General features: G+C 38.3%; 1 non-coding gene across 1 annotated transcript; it reads right to left on the bottom strand.

Moving 5' to 3' along the window:
• Positions 1–4012: 4012 nt before the first annotated feature.
• Positions 4013–4119, bottom strand: LOC126654195 (small nucleolar RNA R71). The gene has a single exon (XR_007632451.1). It is a non-coding gene; the product is annotated as a small nucleolar RNA R71 (small nucleolar RNA).
• Between the last annotated feature and the right edge of the window lie 5028 nt (positions 4120–9147).

Genomic DNA, 9147 nt, shown 5'->3' with positions numbered 1-9147 from the left:
TACGCGATACGAGAGTGAACTCGGTTAGACTAACCTGAGCCCCACGAGAGTGAACTAAGTCAGATAACCTGAGCCCCGTATCTAGTGGTTTGGACCCACCAGTGAATTGGACTCACACTTTGGAATTAAGAGACAGGTCGCGACTGATGTGGTTGAGTGTGAACACTCCCGGGTCAGACCATTTGGATCAAGCTAAATTAAGTATATACGTTTAGCAAGTCAAGGATTAGAGTTTCGATAAGGTCTGTTACTTAAGAATGTTTGATGTGTGCTTATATCATGTATGGAATTTACATACGTATTAAGCAGGTGATGCTATATTTTGATAATACCGTTAGTAATTTTTATACTCACTCAGTATTTTCCTAAATACTGACCCCTCACTTTTGATGTCTTTCAGGTGACTGGAGTCGGATCAGACAGACCATTCTCTTTGTGCCAGAAGTCGATGGGCTTGCACAATGTATGAATTCATTAGAGCTGCAGTAGTCTGTAGGTGTCAGTATATGATTTGTGAAATGTTTCAAAATAGTTTATTTAAAATGTAAACTATGATATAATATTTTAATATCTATAGTTGTATTATCTAAAAGAGTTTTCTGAAAATATTTCATATACGATATTATGTTTTTGTTTGCGAAAAATTATTAGTAGTTTTAGGCTTGCTACAGGTTTCGGAGCTACCACTCCCATTCCCTAGCGCCGGGCTCGGCTCAATATTTTGGGTCGTGACACACGTGGTCAATGTAATGATATGCTCTCGCTATCCCACGTCTACTGACCTCTTTACTCGCTGACACGTCTGATAAAGCGTTTAATAGTTAGACGTGAATTTCATGCTTTATATGTATAATACTTTTAAATTCTAGGGTTTAGTTTAAATCTTAATGTTACTCACGTGTTCGATAACTCTTAGTCGTACTTACGACTTAATGAGTACTGCTCCTCGTATTCGAGAATCGTATAACATTCTTAGTGTTTTTCATTTTCGTAAATCATCGTAAACGTCGAGCTAAAACCTTACTTTTTAAGTCGTCGGAGTCCTTAATTTGTTTTTAAAGTTCAATACTCAAAAATGTCAAAAACTAAGGTCAATCGGGACAAAAGTCCATTTTGGTCCCTTCAAACCCGATTTGCGAGCGCGTAGCTCGTATAAGCTGTGCGGTGCACAGCTTGGCTATGCGCTCGCATAGCCTGAGCTATGCGGGCGCATAGCTTCTTGGCTATGCGCTCGCATAGCTTGAGATATGCTATGCGGGCACATAGCTGCTTGCTATGCACAGCCCCGGAAACGTCGTTTCCGAGCTATTTCGCCGCACCCCAAATTTTCCACACATCAACAACTTCACTTCTCACCAAACCCGTCATTTAGTTTTTACTAAAACGCTAAAATCGAGCTAAAAACGTCAAATTCAATATCCTTAACTAAAACAGCCATACAACTCAATTTTTAGCATCAATTTTTGAGATATTACCTTGAAACGAAGCTTAGAATGGATAGAGCTCTTGATTCTGAAGAAATCGCCGCGAAAATCGCTCGAATCGGACGTCGAACGGAGAAACGGCGGCGAAACGACAGTGAGGAACGATGGTAGTGTGAAGCTTCTGGATTCTCTTCTGATCGTTGATAAGTGTATATTTTACGTCATTTAGAGGTCATTTATTTACTAGTTTTTAGTATTTTATGATGTAAAAATATACGCTTATTTAGTTAATTTCGCTTATTTGATAAATTAGTTGTAGAATGTAAATATTTAATGTTTCTCGAGTTTTTAGGAATAAAACAGAGTTAAAATACAAAAATAGTCAGAGCCAGAAGGATTCGAGCCGAGTTCAAGAAAGCCAACCAAGTTTCGGGTCAAACCGAGTCAAAACCGAACCGAACCGGAAAAGAAATCACAAGCAGACCTTCAGCCGGCCTTCAGCCGGCCCACGATTATGAGCCGGCCAAGGGCCGGCTGACTCCTGATCTCGGAATTCAAATCCGATTCTTGGGAATCGCGTGGGGATTCTTGGCCGATACGTTCACACATCTTCCATAAGCAACATATATTGGGTTCACACTCAAAAAGATCTTCCTTGGCTTGCACTCAAAGTATGAATCAAGATAAGATTTAATCAAGCTATCTTTGGAAATGAGATAAGTGAACCCTGATTCACTCAAGACGGTTATGGAAGAACTTGCTCCCTACTCCGCTCTACATGGAAAGAAGAGATCCAAAGCTTGATCATCACTCAAACTCCATGATATGAAGAGGGATTCTTGGCTTGAGCTCCACTCCTAGCAACTCTATAAATAGCTTGCATTTGTGTAGAGAAAAATCATCTTTCAATTTAGAGATCATACATTTTGTAGTTTACATCTAGATCATAGACTAGCCATTAGAGGTAGTCTATTTTAGTATCATTTCTACTCTATAGTTTGGGATTATTACGAAAAACATATTGGAATTCCGGAGTTAAGGTACAACATTATTGAGAGATCAATTACCGTTGTGTTCTTGTTAATCATGAATTCCATATATGTTATTGTTGAATTTCCTTTAATTATGAGTAGCTAAACCCATTTTCGGGGATTATTAATTGGACTTATGTCTACTTGATCATATTGGGATATTGGATTGTTATTAAAATGATGTGTTAATTAATGCTCATAATGCTTGAATGTTTTTGGCCAATTCATTCACTGCCCTATGTTTTAATTATGACTTGAGAGAGCTTAATTGAAATAGATCAGTTAATTAACAACGTATGAATTAATAACACGAGAGTGAGTTAATGAATACGTGTTCTTGAGGTTTTCTTAATAAATGTCATTTAATCACTTGATTTGGTATTTTATAACACGAGAGTGAGTAATCTACCTATTAATTGGTTATTTGTATATTTTTATCTATAGCGGCTTGAGAGAGAGTTATAGATGCATTAGACTAGCCTGAACCATTAAATTGATAACATAATCCAAATATCCCATGAGATTAATGACATAAAGAAAATTAATAATCCCTGATCTTCCTTATTATTGTTTAAACCCATTTTTATTCAAAGCTTAATTTTTATTCTAAATTAAATCTGCTTAATTCTATTTTATTAATTTTTAAATCACTTCAACCAAATTATCCTTTTGGCTATCCAAATTGAGTATCTTAATTGGGTGTATTTAGTTGCTTTCCTTGTGGGTACGATATCTGGACTTCACAGTCTATATTACGAGTTGACACTGTGCACTTGCAGCAAATTTTCTCAACAAGTTTTTGGCGCCGTTGCCGGGGAAAGCATATCTTTAACATCTAAGTTAGGATAGCTCGGCTTGTTTTAGTCTTTTATTTTCTTGTTTTACGCGTGGGTTTTGTTGTTTTTGTTGATATAGGTACTCTTCTTGTAGTGTATGCATAATACACGTCGCAAAGGTCTACCTTTAGAAACATTTCAACCAGATCTCACAACTTTTGAGCGAAGCATCAGAAAATCAGCTCAAAAGAATCTAAATATGGAAGACGAAGATGGTAATCCGCTTGGATTAAATAATGAAGGGGATAACAGAGTAATCCCCCAAAATCTGCAGAATCCCCAGAATCTGCAGAATCCGCAGAATCTGCAGAATCCACAAGATCTGCAAGGACAGAATAATAACAGGCAGAGACAACCAACATTGATGGAATTCTTTCAGCCGAATGTAGGAAATAATACGCATGGTTACTTTGCACATCCTGTGCGGGCAAACCATTACGAGATTAAAACCAGTATCATTCAGTTGTTAGAAGCCCGCTGTCAGTTCTATGGGCTACCAAATGAAGATCCAAATGCGCACATCTCAAATTTCCTGGAGGTGTGCAGTACATTCAAGCTCAGTAACATGACAGAAGATGAAGTTTGGCTGCGCTTATTCCCATTTTCTCTGAGGGATAAAGCGAAAATTTGGATTCACGCTCTGCCTAGAGTTGGCATTAACAGATGGCCAGATTTGGCCAAGGCATTCCTGAACAAGTACTTTCCCATGGCGAAGACCGCAAAGCTGACTAGAGATATCATGCTTTATCAGCAATTGGATGGAGAATCAGTGAGTGACGCATGGGAGCGGTACAAGGAATTGCAGAGAAAAGTTCCTCATCATCATATTACCAGAGAGAATTTGATCCAAAATTTCTATAATGGGTCAAATGATCAGACCAGGAGTATCATTGATACAGCCGCAGGAGGGTCATTGATGAGGAAGACCACTGATGCAGCATTTGAGCTGTTAGACGAGTTGGCAGTGAACAGCTGTTCTTGGCCAACTGAGAGGGCGAAGGCGCCTGCTCAGAGAGGAGTGATGGCAGTTGCTACTGACCCAGTAGTGGAGACAGTCAAATCACTATTACAGGATTTTCTCACAAAACAAGTTGTAACACCCAACACTCATAATGTTGCTGCAATTCAGAGTAACTGTGAGGTTTGTGGAGATCCTAGCCATACGGCGAATGAGTGCTATGTGATGTCGCAGCAGATCAACGAGCAAATCAATTATGTGGGAGGACAGAGACCAGGAAATAATCCATATGCTGCTACTTACAATCCAGGTTGGAGAAATCACCCAAATTTCTCATGGAAGGATAATGGAAATCAAACCCACAATCAGGCAGGTCCTAGTTTTCAAGGAGAACAAAGATCACAGCAGAATCAGGGAAACTTCCAAAATCAAGGAAACTTCCACCATCAGAATAGTAGGCCACAGCATCCACCTGGTTTTCAGCAGAAAGAACAGGGAGAGTCTCTACACAGTAAAATGGACAAAATGATGGAGTTGATGCTGAAGAAGGACGCAGAGACTCAGCAAGCACTCAAGAATCATGCTGCTACTATTCACAATCAAGAATTGCAAATACAGCAGATGGCGAAAGCACTCCAAAACAGAAATCAAGGGGGTTTACCATCCACTACTGAGGAAAACCCCCGAGAACATTTGAAAGCAATTGAACTGAGGAATGGAAAGGCATTGGATGATCCATACGCAGCAAGTACTAGCACAGAGGTAGAAAAGGAGCAGAGAAAGGAAAAGGAACCTGAAAAGGTAGTCACTAAACCTACTCCACTACCTCCGTACGTACCAAAAATACCATTCCCTCAGCGATTGAAGAAACCGCAAGATACTTGGAAGTTCCACCAGTTTTTAGACACTTTCAAGAAACTGCAAATCAACATCAGTCTGGCTGACGCTTTACGCGAAATGCCACATTATGCCAAGTTTCTAAAAGAGATCATCACCAACAAACGGAGTTGGGAGGTAGAAGGTACAGTACCCATGACAAAGAACTGCAGCTCAATCATCTTGAGCAATCTTCCGACGAAACTTCAGGATCCAGGGAGCTTTACTATTCCCTGTACTATTGGTAACATGCAGTCCATTAATTGTCTGTGTGATTTAGGTGCTAGTATAAATTTGATGCCCCTATCTCTATTCCGGAGCATATTTGGTGATCAGCAGGTACAAGCTACCCCAATGATGTTACAATTGGCAGATCACTCTTTGAAGAAGCCACATGGGATTGTGGAGGATGTTTTGGTTAAGGTTAACAAGTTTATATTTCCTGTAGATTTTGTTGTCCTTGATTATGCAGCCGACAGGGACTGCCCGATGATTTTGGGGCGACCGTTCATGAACACTGGCAGAGCTCTTATTGATGTGCATAATGGTAAACTGACTTTGAGAATTGGGGAGGAGAGTGTTGAGTTTGACATGAAGAAGATTACACGCCACCCCAATATCGAGGAGAAATGGATGCAGATTGACATGGTGGACGAGCTAGTGCAAGAGCGGATAGAAGAAAACAACTCCATATTGAACTCTGATTGGGATCAGGATGACATAAGTAGTATGGAGTTTACTTGTGAATGCCCTGTGGCAGATCAAAAGACAGAACTGGAAAGTCCCGTACGAGCACATATTCGCACTTGTGCGAATGCACAGTTGGTTTCCAGTCAAGAAGAGGAAGAATGCGAGGAGGAACCAATTCTTGAGCCATTGGTCAAGAACAAACACATCACTCCTCCTTCTTCAGAAAAGCCACCTAAGCTAGAACTCAAGACTTTACCAGCACATCTTCGGTACGCTTTCTTGGGAGCTGACAGTACTTTACCTATCATTATCAGCAATAAGCTCACCAAGGAGCAAGAGCAGAAGGTCATCAACACAGTCAAGGGACGAATTTTGGCTGTTGGGTGGCAGATCTCAGATATCAGAGGGATCAGTCCTTCTGTGGTAATGCATCAGATTCATCTCGAGGATGAATCCAAAACCTCTGCACAGAGGCAGAGAAGGCTGAATCCAAATATGAAGGAAGTAGTTCATAAGGAAATTGTGAAACTACTTGATGCGGGCATTATTTATCCCATTTCCGACAGTGCATGGGTAAGCCCGATTCAGTGCGTACCTAAGAAAGGAGGTATGACAGTCGTGGAAAACGACAAGGGAGAGCAAATCTCAACTCGCACAGTTACTGGTTGGCGAGTATGTATTGATTACAGGAAGCTGAATACAGAAACAAGGAAGGATCATTTTCCACTTCCGTTCATTGATCAGATGTTGGAAAGAGTGGCGGGTCATGCATTCTATTGTTTTCTTGATGGATACTCGGGATATAATCAAATTCTGATTTATCCAGAGGACCAAGAGAAAACTACATTCACCTGTCCATACGGCACTTTCGCATATCGCCGTATGCCCTTTGGTCTGTGTAATGCTCCTGCTACATTTCAGAGATGCATGATGTCACGACCCATTTTCATGAATCGCGACCGGCGCTAGGGTATGGGTAATGTAGTACCGAAACCCGTAGCTAGCCTTTCATTTAATTCATAAACACATAAACCTGCAGAAAACCAATGCTCGGGGGCAACCGAGACTTCAGCCTAATCTAGCAGTTATAATAATCAACAGTTAATATAACATACATATTCAATTCCGAGTCTAAAATAGATTTGTCATAAACCGATATAATAATATAACATGCCAAAGCAATATAACCAGTCGAACCAATCCGACAAAACAACTGTAATAATAGTAAAGACGTCTAGTCAACTACTGCGGTCTAAGAATAAAATAGTTTGACAGTATATCAAAATAATGGAACCTCCGAGGAAAAGTAAATGCGGAGATCACCCGACTCTCTCAGATCATAACCCTGGGAAAATTGGGAAAACAACGGGGTCAGATATACTGAGATGAGTTCATACCACTATCTACATTTATTAAGTGGAAAACCTTTAAAACGTTTAAAACATTTAATAACGATATTACAGATAATAGTTGGAACCCTAATCCACAATTCTACATAAATAACATAATCCAATAGGTCTGGTCCCGAGAGCTGAGCTACACCGAGTTACCACAGACCACACTTATACTAGAGTCCCGAGAGCCGAGCTACACCGAGTTACTCTACTTGGTCCCGAGAGCTATGCTCACACCGAGTTACCACATTATCATAATTACCTTTTCCAGATCTTTACCGGTGCGCACGCAGTCCTAATGATGCCCATTAGGTAGCACGTTCCAACTAAGAGCCATAATATAAAAACAGTTCGAAATATACGTACAGTATATATATTTAATATTAAAATAACAATTTACTTAATAAAGCGGTAAATAGTAAATATAAACTCACAGCTTGCTTATCCACGTGATCTTGGCAAACAGCTAACCCTGTTTCGACTCCGGAGCGCGAGTAGTCGAAGAGTCTAAAAATAAATCATACGTTAAAATCGCTCCAACCCCTAACTCTAAGAATACTAGACACCACGTAGGACTAGCACAATTAATCAGACAATTAAATAACACACAGAGAAACACAATTCTCAACTAAATTATAATGCCGTAATTAATTCAAGACTATTGAGTTCGCACTTAAATACAATCCGAAAATATTATTAAAATAATATTTAATTGATAAATAAAATCAATTCCTCAAATAGTGGAGTAGCCGAGTTTCTTAAAACTACCAAGCTAATTCCACATGTCGGGCGACCCAAGTCTAACCCGGCCCAGCCATAAAACCAGAGTTATAAACCACAGTTTATAATTTAATATTTACCAAAAATATTAATCAATATCCAGATAGAACTCAATAGCTTGAAACCCGAGTAATTAAATAATACCGGCAAATATCTCAAATAATTAAATAACAAAATAAAGTAAAAATATAACTTTAATCTCAAAGGCATCCTAAGCCAAAAATATCAATTTAACAATTAAATAATAATTAATAATAATTATTAATTTAATTTTTAAATATTCAAATATTATTTTTGTGCCCAAAAATAATATAATTAATTTGATAAACTTTGAAATAAAATAAAATCCTCAATACTTATTTAATATAGTCAATATAAAATTTTATGTATAACTATAATTAAATTGATATTTAATTTAAACTTAAAATATTAATGCCCGGATTAATTTCAAATTATAAATAATAATATTATTTAAATCGCTAATTAATGAGTCGAAACCAATTTCGTAAATTAAAAATCAAAAATCAATATCAAATAGTTAAAAGACAAGTTTAGGAACCATTATATTTTAGTCACAAAAACTTAATGACCAAAACAAACCATTAGCCAAAACAAATTCAAACTAGCCAATTAAACACCAACACCTAATCATCTTCTCCATTTATACAACACTTAATAACCCAACCATGCACAGAATACAAAAAAACGATTTCAAGCTTTCAATGATTCAACACAACTTCACTTATCACCCTAACCCTTAATAAATCAATCACTAAATCAAGTTTATAACTAGAACAAAGCAAAATGAAATCAAGATCAAGACCAAAGATCAAAGATCTCGGTATAACTCAAAAACGAACAACGAAGAGTTCAAAACCGAAGACAAGAATCAAGCAAGGACTCCATCATTGTGAGCTCAAGGAAATAAACATCTTAAACACGAAACTAATATCCTAAGAAGTCATAAACAATGCTCATGAAGAATTCAAACAAACGGCAGTAACCTAAAATCAAAACAGAGTATATAGCAACCCGAAACGATAAAACGGGATTGATTAGAACGAGATCGACGGCGTACCGTTCAGCGAAATTGAGGTAGGGAAACGTAGATACGTGAGTCTAGATCGTCTGGAATCAAACGGTTCTGATTTCGATTAA

Source organism: Mercurialis annua, linkage group LG6 (genome assembly GCF_937616625.2).
Source record: "Mercurialis annua linkage group LG6, ddMerAnnu1.2, whole genome shotgun sequence".
Classification (NCBI taxonomy): Eukaryota; Viridiplantae; Streptophyta; class Magnoliopsida; order Malpighiales; family Euphorbiaceae; genus Mercurialis; species Mercurialis annua.
Note: the sequence above shows the minus strand (reverse complement) of the source record. Positions and strands in the feature narration are given on the sequence as shown.